Source organism: Cyprinus carpio, chromosome B6 (assembly GCF_018340385.1).
Source record: "Cyprinus carpio isolate SPL01 chromosome B6, ASM1834038v1, whole genome shotgun sequence".
Lineage (NCBI taxonomy): Eukaryota > Metazoa > Chordata > Actinopteri > Cypriniformes > Cyprinidae > Cyprinus > Cyprinus carpio.
In genome coordinates this window covers 29,771,244-29,788,037 of record NC_056602.1, presented here as the reverse complement: position 1 = coordinate 29,788,037, position 16,794 = coordinate 29,771,244, and the positions used below count along the sequence as shown (strand labels likewise).

Below are 16,794 nucleotides of genomic sequence, written 5' to 3'. Positions count from 1 at the left end.
TGTCCTTGTGTAGCGTTTTATATCATGTTTAGAGTTCAAACTTTTCCTATTTAGTTTCGAGTCCAGATTTTAGTCGACTTAGGCCTGGTTCCACAGACAGGGCGTAGGTTTGCTCCAGGATTTGGCCAATTATTTCAGATTAGGACATTTAGAAGTAGCTTTATAAATATCTGCCATAAATAAGAACCATTACTTAGTGTGCATGCTTGAGGACAAAATACTGAATCTGACATATTTTAAGATCACTAAGTGCAAGTTTTCTTTCAGATGAAAAAGCGCACACATGGCATTTACTCTAGGCTATGCTTAAGTCTTGCTGTTTAAGTCAAACATTTAGTTTAGTTTTCTAACTTTTAGCAATAAATGTCTAGTACACAGCATTATTATTTCACAGACATTTTTAAATTTAGTCCTTACTCGAATGTACCTAGTTATCATATTTAGTCAACCTGTCCTTTTTTGTTTAAGTCATGGTATTAAGTCAACCAAGTATAAGCATTTTAAAGAGTCAGGTTTTTATTCAAATTTTGTGTCAATGGTTTAAACTGATTAAATTACTTTTTGCTCAAAATTATATCGTAAAGAATTGCTATCATTGAGAAATTTACTTTGTATCAGTATTTCATGTATTGCACTCTCAACAGTACACAAATTCATGTGGGACTATGCTAGCATACTGATGTTAGTAAGAGGCTTTTACTATATAAATTTTAAATACCAAAGTAGTTTTGGTTTTGTCCTGCAACGATCTTTTCAGAATCAGATTGCTTAAAATAAGCAAAACACTGAGCAAAAATGTACTCAATGTAAACAGCCGAACGCTCTAATCGGGGGATTTGAACTCTCTGATATCTGGCAACCGCACTCATGAAAGCTCACGTAGCTATACGGCTGTTTGAGCAATAAATATATAGATATATATATCTATAATATATACTATATGATAGATATATAATATATATATAAATACGGTATATAATTCTGGACGAAAATAAAAGGGTTTGGGGGGGGGGGGGGTGGGGGTAAAGTTTTATTTTTTTTGAATGCCTTTTAGTCTCGTCTATTTTTGTCACTGAAAGTGTCATGTTGATGATATAGTCATATTTATCAAATGTACTGACCTTATGGTCAGCTGTGGTTTCGGTAGTCATGGGGAAAAAACGTCCCCACCACAGGCAAGAGTTTTTCAGTTCATAGTTTTCGTTAATGAAATAACACCTAGTGTAAAAAGCATACCAAGTGTTTGTGGTTTGTGTGGGGTGGTGTGTGTGTGTGTTTTGTTGGTTTAGGCGCCCCCCTACTGTACCACAGAAGCCTGATGGCATCTCATCAACAACCTCACGCCATAACCAGCTGGGATCTGAACAGCATGTGTAGTGCGAGGGAGACGGTGAACGACACTCCATCAAATAAACCCGTCCACTCGACGACTTCACAAGGCATGATCCGACCTTTAGGCATTTTCTAAAACATGACGGCTGTATTTAAGAAGAAATGTTTTCAGTGTCACATGACATTCAGAAATCATTCTAATATGAGATTTACTGCTCCAGAAACAGTTTCTGATTATTATCAATGTTGAAAACAGTATTTCTGTGGAAACAATTATATTTGTACACGATTTAAAAAAGAGAGAAGTTAATCATTTAACTCGTCATGCATGAAAGTGAATAAAAAGTGAGTGAATACATTGTAAACTGATTTCTTATGTAATAAATGCAATTAACACATTATTATTATATTTTGATCAATGCAAATAAATAGCTGTTATTAAACTTTCTGTTTATTACAAAAAAATCCTGAAAAATAAAGTCGATCACCATTTCCACACAAAATAGAAGCAGCAAAATTGTTTTCAACATTGATAGATAATCAAGAAATTTTTCTTGAGAGTCAAATAAATTGTAATGATTTCTAAAAGATTTTTTTTTTTACTTTATTTTGATCAAATAAATTTAGCCTTGATGAGAGCTATTTATTTCAAAATCATTAATAATTGTAAATTTTAATAACAATTCATTAATACGTTTATTATATTATATAGACTGTTATTATTATTAAATGCTTACTTTTTACAAGACATAGTAGGTATTATTAACATTTTAAGATAATATCTTTCTTAATGGTGCTAAAAGATATTTTTTAATATTATTTATGGGGGCGGTGGCTTGTGGGCGTGGTCAGATTTTCCTGCGGTTTTGTCTCTAGCTGATCACATGCTTGATGAATAATACTATTTTTTCATTGTTATTTCATGTCCGTTCATAATGCGATGAACTCCCAAACAAGGATTCCTTGAAGATTTTAGGTTCATATTTTAAATATTTAACAACACATTTGCTTTCGCAGGATTCTCTAATGTGGGTTAATGGTCATGTGACATGCAGTCAAATAATAAAATATTTGATCAAATAAGTTTGTTGCTAATAGTGTTAAGCTAATAATCGAAATCAATCTATCTCATATATATATAGATAGATTTATTAGAGGTATTACTTTTCATTCACCTCACAATCCCTGCGTAAAGTTAATTTGTTATTTTAGATTTTAATTGTTATTGTTTATTTTAATTGGTAGCCTTTTATCAGCTCACAAAACACAAATAAATGCATCCAAGTTAAAATTGCAAACGTGTCATTTTACATGTTTTTTTTTAATTAAAAAAAAATTTTATGTATTAATTTTAAACTTTTATGGTTAATTTCATCCAACTAAAAGTCTCTAAATGTAAGATTTTTATTTTTGCTGTGTATATCATTTTATTTGATATTTTTATGATTTAATTTAGTAATTAGGTTTTTTCATAACCGCACAAACCCTGATTGGAAAAAAACCGTTTAGGTTTTATCAACTATTCTAAATAAATTTGATCAATATTCTATTGCTTGTTAGTTAATCATGTTTATATTCAAATACACTGACTATTTAAATTTAAACTGCAATCACTTGCTCAGTGTTGGCTGATGGTCCTAATGCACGCTAACTCGGTAAACCTCACTCAGAAATGGTTAAAGGTTCTCTTTATTCGGTTCTCTCTCTCTCCTCTGGGTCTCTCAGCGGCTTTGGTTCTCGACGCCATCGCTCCTTGCTGAAGTTTGAGTAAGAGAGCGTGCGCTGTCCAGCTCTCGCGCTGTCCGCTGCCAGTGTGGACCTGCAGACGGTCCATACCGCACCTCGCCCAAACAGGTCTGGTGGCGTTGTGACCTCGCTCTCGCGCGGGCCGAACGTGCCCAGCTCATACGGGCCTCTGTCTGTTGGCAACATGAGGTGGAACATTCAACATCAACACTGTTCATATTCACAAACTGATCTTCCCCAGGGGTTTACCACATTTTTCCCGTTTCAAAAAACTCCATACTTTTCCCAGAATCAGACCTGTCAAACCTCTCAGTAGATCTTTCGGCACGGTCTTTACAGCAAATTGGTTTCATACTGCAAACAATTTTTTTTCGAAATTGAGATGTATGCTCGTCCTTGAAAGCTGAATAAAGAATCTCTTCGTACATTGATGTATAGGTTTGTTATGGAGACAATATATTTGTCCTGAGATACAACTATTTGAAATCTTGTAATCTGAGGTGCAAACAATCTAAATATTGAGAAAATCATCTTTAAAGTGTTGGACAAATGAAGTTCGTTAGCAATGCATATTACTAATCAAAAAAATTAATTTTGATATATTTACGGTAGGACATGTTACTAAATATCTCCATAGCAACATGATCCTTTACTTACTATCCTAATGCCTTTTTTTGACATAAAGAAAATCAATAATTTTGACCCCAGACAAATGTATTTTTGTTGTTATTGCTACAAATATACCCCAGAGACCTTTAAGACGTTTGTGTTTTTAGGTTCACATATATTTATAGTATGTAAAATAGTTATATTTTTTCAGTTTTTTTTTTTTACTTGGATGTTAACAATTAACATGAATATAAATCAATAAAAAGTGACTGTTGCATGCACACAAGAAACGTTTTTGATGCCCTTGAGAAACTATTCATATGCGCTTGGACGTTTTTTTTCCCTCATTCTTACGCATTACCAATTTCTAGTTTTTTAATATAAACTGATTTCCTCGTGCAATCACTCACTGCCATCTTACTATGATACAGTGAGATGCATGGATGCACATGCATTCATAGAGATCTACTTGCTCAAAATGTTGGCTTCCGTGATAGTAGTACCTCTAACTATGCAAAGCCTATCAATGTCCAGTTCAGCACATTCCGCTGGCAGCATGACACCAAATGGGCTGATTGCATTAATACAGAGATTGCATGTGCATTTCCTATTTGTACAGTTCAAGAGTCTGTATTAAAAAAAGGTTTCAAAATTTGTGCTTTTTGCTATGGCAGTATGCCCCCGCCCCCCCCCCCATATTTAAAGGCCTTTGTTTAATCGTTTTCTGTATATTTTTTATATTTTGCAAAGGTCCCGCGAGGGCTGTCATACAGTGCGGAGAATATCATGAGAAGAAAGCCCAAAGACGGTCAAAACAGTGTTGCAATATGAGGTTGAAAAATGATCGTGTGTCGACTAATAATCCACTAAACAGCTGCCATGAAACGACACTCTGCTTTTTATAATAAACGTCTTTTCCATTAAATGTCTTAATCTTTCGATTATATCAAAACTAAACTGAGAAAACGCCCGGAAGTGCAAATATATTTCCATACTCGTGCTTTCTTTTCTTCTGGAAGGACTTGAAATCAAATTCCCATACGTTTCCAAACGGTGTAGGACCCCTTGATATCGTCAGCTGTACTCATGATCCATTAATGTGTGGGTTTAATTCTGTTTTCAGTAAAGGCATTTTTCGTCCGTCGTTGGGTTCATCCCGGGCTCTATGAACTACTCTTGCAGACCGCAGGGGAACATTGTTACGGCTCTCCTCTCGCTGCCTCTTTGCCCCACAAAAGCACTCCACCTCCGGGCCAAACCACACAACGTGAGTCCACACACACTGTATTCATATTATTTTATATCTTATTACAGTGCTGTCTTAATATTTAAAAATGGCAGTGGCTGTTGTACACTAAGTGCAAATAGCAATGGATTCATTTACACCTACGTGACGAACAGCAAGATTTTTCCTGCTAATATATTATACTTTAGTCGCAACAGAGGCACTTAATCTGCAACCTCAGTCACGTAATAATAACAGCTTAGATGTGAATTATCATTTAATATTCAGATTATTAATGGATGCATTGGTCACAAGAAAGCCCTCCCTACATCCACCCTAAAATTACCTGATACTTTATTTTTAAACTTTTTGATAATTTCCTCAATTTTGTAATTGACAAATATCTGCCAAGTGATATGAGAGTTTGTAAAAAATTCTGCAAAAAGTGTTTAAAAACCTTTTTATGTTTCGGTGTTCGTATCAGTGGTGTTTAGGGGGCTTGTTTTATTGGTTGTTCACGTTAGTAAGTTTAGTGCATTATTAGTAGATTAGTGAGTAGTAATTTTGTTATGGGCTTTGGTCATTTTTTAGAGTTTTTAATTTTTTTTACTTCGCAATTAGTGGCTTTACCTTAAACTTAACAGAAAATAGTTAACTTTATGTGCTTTTCTTCCGCATTTTTTTTTTCTTTTTTTTTTGTCCCTACTATTAAGATTTGGTTTATTTTTTATTTTAGTTTTAGTTCCAAGTTAGTTTTATTTTCGTCATGTTAGTAATTTTAGTGCTTCCTCTTAAACTAAAATTGTCATTTTATTAGTTTCCTTTTAAAATACCTATTAAGGTTTTGATATCTGTGTGTGTTCCATTTTAGTTTTTCCCATTCCCATTATTGACTAGTGCTTTACCATTTAAAGTAAATATGAAATTATGTTTTTTGGACATTTGTTATTCTTTTTTTTTATTCCTACGGTTTATTGTTGATTTATTTTTTATTTCAGGTTTAGTTTCAACACATAGTTTTTTCATTTTTTTTTTTTCCAGTGTAGTAATCTTAGTTTTAACCTAAACGAAATGAATAAAAATTAAATATAATTGTAATTTGTGATTTTTTGCCGGATTATTTTATATATTCTATTTTAATATTACTATTCTGTTTTTTTTGTTGTGTTTTTTTGTGTCAATTTTATTTATTTTAGTCATTTATTTATTTATTTATTTTGTAAAAAATAAAATAAGTAAAACAAAATAGTTTTGCATTTAATAACTGTAAAATGAAATTGGTATACTTTTATGTTGTTTTGTGCTTTTTTTTTGTTTTTACATTACTATTTAGGTTTTACTATTACTTTCTTCGTTTAAGCAATTTTATATATATTTTTTTTCAGTTTAGTCATTTTAGTGCTTCATCGTAAATTAAATGAAAATTGTTAGAAAAGGAATATGTTTTTTCATCAAAATTTTTATTTTATTTTAGCTTTAAATTCAATGAACAAATGTTTTTAATAGTTTTAAATTTTAGTTATTTATAGTGACCCGGCTGGGGTTGTCTCCAGCTGGAGACAGAGCCGTTCTGTAGCGAGTGATTGAAACACCCAATCGCCACTTACAACACACAACCTGCAGTGAGCATTCGGGAGGGAGACGTTGCCATCCACAATCCTCAAACTGTAACCCAGGTAATCTTCAAAACAGTGTCTAATTCTTGACTGATGGATTGCCATCCTCCAGTATTTTGTTGGCAGTAGAATGGGTGCGTGTTATTGTTGTATCTGACATGACTCTCTGCGCTGTGTTCGGCAGTAGTCCTCTGCTGAGGGTTTACTGGTAGGGCATAGATGATCTGATATAAGAGGAGAAACCTGAACCATAGGCTAATTTACGAGACCCACTTGCCACTGTGGAGCTCTGCAGCAAAGGAGTTTCGACACTCAGTAGCACCTCGTTCATGTACGAGAGAGAAAGAAGAGATCTGTTTTTCAGAGTCTTTCCGGCATGACATTTTAAAGACATGCATGCAATTATTTGTTTCACAAAACCACAAACAGACGAAATTTTTGTCTTTGTAAAAGGAATAGTTTCTAGTAAACATAACATAACAGTAGTACTGTATGACTTTTATTGATATCCCTACGGCTGAGATTTCCTGAAGTCCATATTATAGAATTTATGTGATGAACCCAGAATCACTTTTCGCTAATAATATTCTCTTCTGCTGAAGCTCTAGAATCTCATTTGTTTCGCATTAAGTTGTTTTAAAAAATGTCCACAATTTTAAAATTATTACAAAACTAAAAACTGTAATGTGACCTAAAGCTGAAATAAACTAATAATATTCGATGAAAAAACTTAACTTGTCAATGTCAATCAAATACAAAATTATTAGTTTAAGAGCAAGTATGAACATTACTAACACTTAAAGCTATATTGAAAACTGAAAATGTAAAATAAAAGCTAATTAAAATAACATTTAAAAAGATATTATAACATAATATAAATAACTATAAGGAATAAATACAAATATAAAAAGCTAATAAAAATGGGCGCGAGCATATAGTAGCAAATTACTTCAAATTTAAATTAAATTCAATTGAAAACTGAGAATATAAAAATTTTAAATTAGAGTTAATTTTATAATATTCAATAATAAATAACTATAATTTTAAATGGAAATACAATATAAGAATATTATATGTAATAATAAAGGCAAAACCACACAACAAAATTACCAAAATATGTAAATATAAAGAAATCAAAGCTAATTCAAAATATCAATAAATACTATAATAACATAAATAATAAACATAAATAATACAGTGAACTGAATTAAAAAAACAAATAGAAATATATTTTAAGAAAGCTAATAAAATTACAAGAATCACATAACAAAAATAACTAGAACTTAAAACTAAATAGAAAACTGAAAAAAGCCAATACAGAATATTAATAAAATACTATAAATACATACATAATACTAAAATACACCGGCACCCACTATTTTTTTCTCCATCGCGTGACTCGCATCTAGTTGTCTGTTGTCATGCTTTTTAATCTGATTTTCCTCGGATTTCTGTGCAGCACATCAATAACGAGCACATCCAACGGGGAAAGAGAGCAGAGTTTGGTGTGTCACTGGGCAGGACGCGCTCTCGAGAGCAGCGGCCCTTTAAAAGCCCAGTACATGCTAGTGGTGCAACATGCGCAGACACACCGGAGAGAAACCCTCACAAGTGCACTGTGAGTACTCTCTCTGAGAGTCTGTGTCTGAACGCTCTTGACAACACTGATGTAACATAATGTTTTGTTTTGTGCGTCTCAGTTCGAAGGCTGTAATAAAGCGTACTCCGCGTCTGGAGAACCTGAAGACTCATCTGCGCTCGCAACACGGCAGAAAACCCTATGTGTGTGAAACACGAGGGCTGCAACAAGGCTTCTCCAATGCGTCATGAACCGCGCAAAGCACCAGAACCGACACACGTCCAACGAGAGGTAAACTCATGCACTAAATAAAACAAAACTAAAAATAAAATATCCATACACACATATGTGACCCTGGAGCACAAAACCAGTCGTAAGAGTCAATTTTTTTTTGTAGATTTTATACATCATCTAAAGCTGAATAAATAATCTCTCCTTGATTATGTATGGTTTGTGTTAGGAGGCAATATTTGTCTGAGATACAACTATTTGAAAACCTGGAATCTGAGGGTGCAAAAAAATCCTAAATATTGAGAAAATCATCTTTAAAGTTGTTCAAATGAAGTTCTTAGCAGATGCATATTACTAATCAAAAATTAAGTTTTTGACTATATTTACGGGCAGGAGATTTACTAAATATCTTCATGAACATGATCTTACTTAATCTTTATTGTTACTAATTGATTGTTGGCGTAAAAGAATTTTTTTTAATTTTGACCCATACAATGTATGTTTTGCTATTGCTAACAAATATACTGCTTTTGTGGTCCAGGGGTCACATATTAGTATATTATATATGTTTACAAAAAAAATTCTTTTGTGATTTTGAAAACATTGTCAAGTTATCTGCTGGTTATGTGTTTGCATTTTCCTTTTTAGTTTTTGATAATGTATATATATGTGGGTCTGTACAATGTTTTGACTAAAATGAATATGACATGACAAAATATTCATTATTTTTTTGCCAAAAGACAAAAACAAAGAGTAAAAGAGATGTATAAAATAACACTGATTGCATTTTTTTTTTTTTTTTTGCGTTCATTCATTATAAAAATAAAATAGCTTATTTATTGTGAAAAGGTCAAAAACTGACTAAAACATAAAAAGAAGAAAAACTGTACAAACACTGCAATTTATTATAACAAATTGCAGATTATTTTTTCTCAAAGGACAAAGTCTATGACTACAACAAAAACAAAACTGTATAAAAACTGAATTATAATTAAATATTGAATGCAATTATTATGAAAAAAAATTGCAATTGCGTGAGAGAGACTCATGATGTCAAAACAAATGAAGCCACCAACACTTACTGTACAGTTATAGATGCATACTGCAATAGAAATAAGCCACTTTTACACGACCACGATGTTTGCAATATCAATGTGACTGCAATGTGACACTGAGTTTATACAATAGTAGTTCAATAAACAACAATTAAAACTAGTGACTTATATTTTAGACATAATATTGTTGACTGTTTTTGCTCAATTACTGAATGAATCCACGTTTTTTGAACGAATCGAATTGTGAGTCAATGATTCAGTAACCCATTCATAAAAACTGTCACTGCCTGCCTCATTTCTGAATGAATCAGCCGTTTGAACGAATCGGTTGAATGAATGACTAAATGACTAATTTAAAGAGTCATTTGCTGCCACCTACTGGTGGTTTGATTTCTATTTAAAAACATCATTGCATTTTTCCACAAAATTTCTTATTTGTATGTTTGTTTTAAAGCAACTAATTTTTTAGTTAATTGTTTATTGTTTTAGTCCAGATTGGGGGAATTGTTCTATGTTTAATAATTTATTTAATTATGTGAATAATTTTTTGCATTGATAAAAAGTATTGATTTTGTTTGTATATGCTGTCAATTATAGTCCTTAGAAAAAAAATCGGTATCGGCAAAATCGGTATCGGCAGGCCACACTTACAAAAAAAATCGGAATCGGCCAAGAAAAATTTAAATCGGTGCATCTCTAACTAAAACAATTACAAACACTGATTGCAATTTATGATTGCATTAATTTATTATAAAATATAATTGTTTATTTATTGTCAAAGGACAAAATCTGTTGCTAAAAACAAAAACTGTACAAAAAATAATTCCTATTTATTATTGCACTAATTTATTATAAAAATGTGCAGGTTATTATTTTGCTTATTGTCTTTTATAACGTACTTGCGGTTCAATACAACCTTTTTTATTATAACTATATATATATTTTTAATATCTCTTTATTTAATTTATTATTTTTTATTTTATTTTATTTATTGCTTTTCTTTGCCCATACATACAAATAAAGAAAAAAAAAAAAGTAACTTTTAAACAGCATTTCTGTTTTATTGACATTTAGCCACATGACCTGAAAAAAACAATAAGCCTGTAGTTAACAATGCATAAATTTAGCTTTGTTTCCAAACGTTTGGCTACAGCTGCAGATTACATGCCAACCACGCTCTCCTGTTTCTGGCCTTTAGAAACCGTACGTTTGTAAGATCCCCGGCTGTACGAAGCGTTACACCGACCCGAGCTCTCTGAGGAAGCACGTGAAGACGGTGCACGGACCGAGGCTCACATCACTAAAAAGCACCGCGGAGACACCGGACCCGGACGTCCTCCAGGTCTGACCAATGCGGCCAGAGCTCTGAACTTCTGATAGAAAAAGAGGAGAGAAGCAGAGAGGACTGCAAATTTACTCGCTCGCAGAAAACTGCACTGGTAAGACAAGCTTCGCCCTCTTTTTCTCTTGACCATCTATTTCAGGCCCAGTTCTACACAATGTAAATGAGAGATTTGTGTGCAGCATAGAGAACTTTATTGATAATAACGTATATTTATAGCTTTTAGTGCTTCAAAAACAATCACATATATATATATGCATGTTAGAGCACTCTCACTAATTTAAGAAGCACCCACAGTGATTTGATTCTGTAGCCAGGCCTGATTCATTGTAATGGTAACTGTGTGCATAATAACTAAAATATGTCTTGAAACATTTCTAGAAATCCCAGCCAAGTCCTGGCGGCCAGTCATCCTGTAGTAGCGAACGTTCTCCACTGGGGAGCGCCAACAACAACGACAGCGGAGTGGAGATGAACCTCAATGCGGCGGGGAGTCTGGAGGACCTGACCACACAGGAGGAGAGCGGGAACACTGCTGTGTCCGAGTCGGGCGGAGGCTCGGGGGGAATGTTGCATGTCCGTTCAGGCCTTGAAGAGGTTGGAGAACCTGAAGATCGACAAACTGAAGCAGATTCGCCGGCCAACACCTCCTGGGCGGAGCGCAGGGAATAAACTGCCGGCTCTCTCAGGTAACCCTTACCAAAAAGTAGTATACTTCAAGTTTATTTTATTAAGTATACTTAAGTAAAGTTCAAGTATATTTAGACTTTTTGTAAAGTATAAGTCAAGTATACTTAAATGTCATTTTAAGTATATTTCTGAGAAGTACATAAAGCCCATTTCTGAGAAGTACATAAAAAGTAAACTAAAAGCATACTTTCCTATTTTTAGTTTAAAAGAAGTATACTAATAGCACACTTGAATAAACTTCTTTTTCGTAAGGGAAAAGACTAAGCAAATCAAGCTCTCGTTCTTTCTTTGCAATCGCTGTCAATCTGATGAAAAGTTTTGTTAACAAATTGTATTTTGATTTCAGCAAAAATAACAAATATTAGATGAAATTTGTGCATCATAATGATGCTAAAGCAGTTTAATGCTATGTAAGATAAATGCACAACATAAAATTACAATCTGCACACAATGATACAATTACACAAGTGAATTTGAACTTTTGTGCTCATCTGAAATTTGTAAAATGTTATTGTCGTACTAAAATTAGAGAGAAAAACTGACTAAAATCAGTAAACATGCATAACAAAATTTGCAGATTATTTTTTGTCAAAGGACATAAAAAAAATAAATTAACACTAATTATTGCCAATTAATTTATTATTTAAAAATTGCATATTGTTTTTGTTGTAAAACAAAAACTATAACTAAAAACATGTACAAACACTGATTGCAATTTTATTATAAAATATTTGCAGGTTATTTTTGTAAAAGATACAATCTAAGACTGTAAAAAAAAAAAAAAGTAAAATTAACCCTGATCACAATTATTGCAATTAATTTATTATAAAGAAAAGGTTGCAGGTTGCAGTTGCAGGACTAAAAAAATAAAACTTTTGTTTATTCTAAAACATTTGCAAAATATATATTTGTCAATGGACACACAAAAAACAGTAAACTGTTCAAATCAAAAAACACTGATCACAATTTATTGCAATTGTTTTTTGTAAGACAAAAAAGGTGGCTAAAACAAACAAAAACAACTATAAACACTAATTTATTGTTTGTTTGTTTTTTTAAATGTGCAGGTTATTTCTTTTTATACATTTCATTTTTTCAAAGTTATTTTTTTTTTCATAAAAAAATAAACATTTATTATGCTAGGCCATCTGACCTGTACTTTCAGATTAAAGTTAAATTTAACATTTAGTAATTACATTTACATTTAGCAGATGCTTTTATCTAAGCAATCAAAACCAACAAAAGAGCAATGATATGCAAGTTCTATAACAAGTCTCAATTAGCCTAATGCAGTAAACATAGCAAGGTTTATATATACTGTATATATATATATAACAAGAAGATACATTAGAATAACTATAGAGGAGGCTAGTGTTAGAGACCTTTTTTTTAAAGAAAGCAAGCAGTTATAAAAACGAATAGAGAGAGCAAGTGTTTGAGGGTCAAGTCAACAAAATAGATAAAATTAGAATTAAATTTTTTGCCATTGAATAATTCTCATACTAACTTCCTTCTCTGCACCTTTCAACAACAGGAGAGATGATGGGCATGTGTGCGCCTTCACCCTTGCTCTCCAACCGGCGTGTAATGGAGCTTTCTGCCCCGGATCTGGCCGGAGTTAGTGGAATGGGAATGCCCTGCCCACCAAACGACCGGCGGGGCAGCGGCACCAGCAGCCTCAGCTCTGCCTACACAGTAAGCCGCCGTTCGTCTATGGTCTCGCCCTACCTATCAAGCAGACGCTCCAGCGACGTGTCCCAAGTGGGTCACTGCCAGTCCGTAATGGGGACCGATGTTCCCGGCGACCCACTGTCTCCTCAGAACAGCAAAAAGAGGCGGATCTTGCCAGAAACCTCGGGGGGTTGCCAGGTCTACCGAGTCTGACTCCTGCGCAGCAGTATAGTCTGAAAGCTAAATATGCAGCAGCAACAGGCGGCCCACCGCCAACCCCGTTACCCAACATGGACCACCTGGCAACCCTGGAAGATTCCTGAGGAATGCCATGGCCAACCTCTTTCCTCCGTTTCTGCAGCAAGGTGGCACAAGGAGGCACAGTGCTAATACCGAATACGGCACGGGAGTGATCTATCCACATCAGGCACCTGGGAACAACATGAGGCGCGCCAGCGATCCAGTACGCTCTGGTGCCGACCCGCAGGGTTTACCCAAGGTGCAACGCTTTAATAGCTTAAGCAACGTGTCCCTTATGAGTCGCCGCAATGCACTGCAGCAGTGCGGATCTGATGCCCCTCTCAGCAGGCACATGTACTCGCCTCGTCCACCGAGCATCACTGAAAATGTCATGATGGAGGCCATGGCCATGGATCCTCATGGGACCGCCGAAGGCAGAGAGCAAGGCAATATGATCCAAGGTGGAGACCGAGCCTACATGGGCTACCAGCAACCTCAACAATGCAACCACCCTCACAATGCAAGTCAACTATCACCCAGACAAGAAGGACTGAGTTGCATGGATCAAGTCTACCAGCCTCAAATGCAAGGTCCGTACCAGCGTGAGGAGATCTGTGCCACCGGGATAATGGGTCAGGGTGACATCGCAAACAATCTTCTACAGCAAGCTGAGTTCGGCATGAGCAACTGTCAGCTTAGCCCCTCCAGTCCACATTATCCCAGCCAGGGTGATGGATCAGGACCCTGGGGACAGACCAACCAGCTCCACAGCCCTCAGACCGATATGCAGTACCAGTGTGCAGGCATGCAAGGACAACACTACCCTCAACAGAGCGTATACGACCCTACATCTAACCCTGGCCATCAAAGAGTTACTGTAAAACCAGAGCAGTTCCATTCATCCATGGGAGGATCAAGTTCCTGCCAGAACACTAAACCTCTACACCAGCATCGGCAGGATGTGAATATGCAGGCGTATCCACCGCAGTCAGGTCAGGGCATCATGGGTAGGTCCTCCAATGCAAACTGTGACTTCCATCACGGCCAGATGAGAACACAAGTCGGTCTTCCGCAGCAGAGCCAGGCGGGATCGTTCCCAAGTGGTGGAGGGATAAATCTTGCACTAGCGGAGAGCCGTAGGTCGCAGATGCCGATGCATCAGATGAAGGAAATGATGGTGAGGAATTATGTGCAGTCCCAGCAAGCACTCCTTTTGGGAACAGCAGCAGGAGCAAACGGTACTCGATGGTCTCTCTGGGAAGCCCGATGGCATGGAAATGGGAGGACATCCGCAAGCTAACCAGAATCTTTATCCTGGTAACTCTTTCCAAGGCTACCCAAATCAGAACTTGATGAGCCCACCACAAAATCGAGTCCCAGGTTCCATCAAGGAGCATACCGCTGGGATGCAGGGATCCTGCTATGGGCCGGATATGGTGCCACGACCACCTCAGGGACGAAAGCCTCTTAGTCGCCAAAACAGCCTATCCCAGCAGACAGGTGGAGCTTACCTGGGCAGCCCGACTCACCTGAGCCCGGTCCACTCCACCGCCAGTCCCAGAAGAGCAGTCCGTCTCCCACCGGTTCAACAACAGCAGCAGCATTCAGAAAACTTCACCAATAACAACAACAACCCCATGTACTAATCAGGCCAGATACACATGCACCACGACATAGAGAAGACTCAGGATGGTCCATGCCTGGCCCAGCAGCACTGACAGGATAGACCCTAGTACCAAGCCCACCTCGATGGCCTACTCGGACCCTGCACCCATGTCCAATGCCTTAGAAAACCTGGACTTGGAGAACGCTCAGATTGACTTTACTTCCATCATAGATGACCAAGAACCTTCATCTTACAGTCCAATAAACCCACCGCTGGGTCACCACCAGTGCTCCTCTCAGACCTCCTCCCGTCTCACCACACCCCAAACCTCCATCACCCTTCCAAGTGGCCTTTCCAATATGGCAATCGGGGACATGACCTCGATGTTGACATCCCTTGCTGGGGAGAACAAGTATTTGAACACATTGTCTTAAAGTGTTTATACATATAATTATGCCCAAGTGAGCATGTAGACTCTATTGCCATTTCAACACTAAAGGTTCCTCTGGACGTCCTTTTTCTCGCTCATGCACCAGGTACGGATGGTTCTGCTGGTGTTCCTTCATTGGATCTCAGAGATTTTGCATAATAGTTTTGTAATTGTGTAAAATGTGTTGCTGAACATTACCACAGAGGCCTAATGACTATTACTGAAGGGGCATTCCAGTCACTACTGTGAGACTGTTTACGATGGAAATCTTGTTTAAAATGTAAATATTGAGCTTTGGACTGTAAATGGTGGCAAGATAGTATAAAGAAAATCTTTTTTAACATATACAGACTTGGATTGGCACAAAAAGCCATGTGAACTCTACATAAGAAGACTGAAATACTTAGTGAGAGAACGTGTAAAGGAAGCTGGTTGGCACGTTCTCTAGAAGTATTGGTAAAGACAGGACTCAAGTACCTTCAACCATTGTGCCCTCTTTGATTCCTCACAGGTACGACATGTTGGAGAAAAATCGACGGATGAGACACATGGACAGTCAGATAGAAACACTAACAGATGGATAAGCTCAGTATGAAGCCCAAAGTATATGAAACACTTAATGTATGAGTACAGCAGAATGCATAGCCTTTCAAAGTATACTCCACTTAATAGTGCACAAAAACACAGGTGGACGACACATGCGCACTAGACAGTATAATTTTTGCCGATGTCTGTGCTATTTTTTTCTACAGAAGTTATGAGCAATAAAAACAAACATCTTTGTTCTCTATTAAACTAGCAGGTGTCTATATTCTTGTTGTGTCTCCAGTAGTTTGTCGTCCCATCACGTTTCTTTTTCTACCCAATGTCGCCACCTTGTGGAACAACTAATTAGTGCAAAGAAGGTGTTTGCACAAGCTGAGCGTAAAGAGTACATGCATATACTTTGGGCTTAGGAGAAAGTGTGTTCTCACTAAAACGCATCGCTAACTGTCATAATGGCAGATTACAGAACAGTATTTTGAAGACTTGCTAACTATCTCTAGGTCTATACAGGAGCCTTTGTTTCGTAATATTAATTCAAAGTTCTAGAGTTTGTTTTCTGATTATTTGACTAGTCTGCTTTCAGACAGATACGCTAAAGGGTAATGGCACTGAGTGGTTTTTGTAAGGTTTCTTTTAGTCTACGCTGCGCTATGTAACCCAAGCTAGCATGCATATGCATTGCACTGACAACAGCACTGAGGAGCTGAGGAGAAGAGATTAATTTTAATTAAAGGTTCCATATAGTATGAAAGGTACAGACAGTGCAGGTATTTTATTTTTTGGTTTTAAGTCCTCTGTTATTTCAACACTTTGTCTACGTTGTGCCTAACTCGTTTTAAGTATCATTTTATCATTTAGTGTTATCGAGGGCTGCAA

General features: G+C 36.1%; 1 pseudogene; it reads left to right on the top strand.

Annotated features, from left to right (window-relative positions):
- The first annotated feature begins 4,852 nt into the window (after nucleotides 1-4,852).
- On the top strand, nucleotides 4,853-15,455 carry LOC109105288 (annotated as a pseudogene).
- Nucleotides 15,456-16,794: the final 1,339 nt, after the last annotated feature.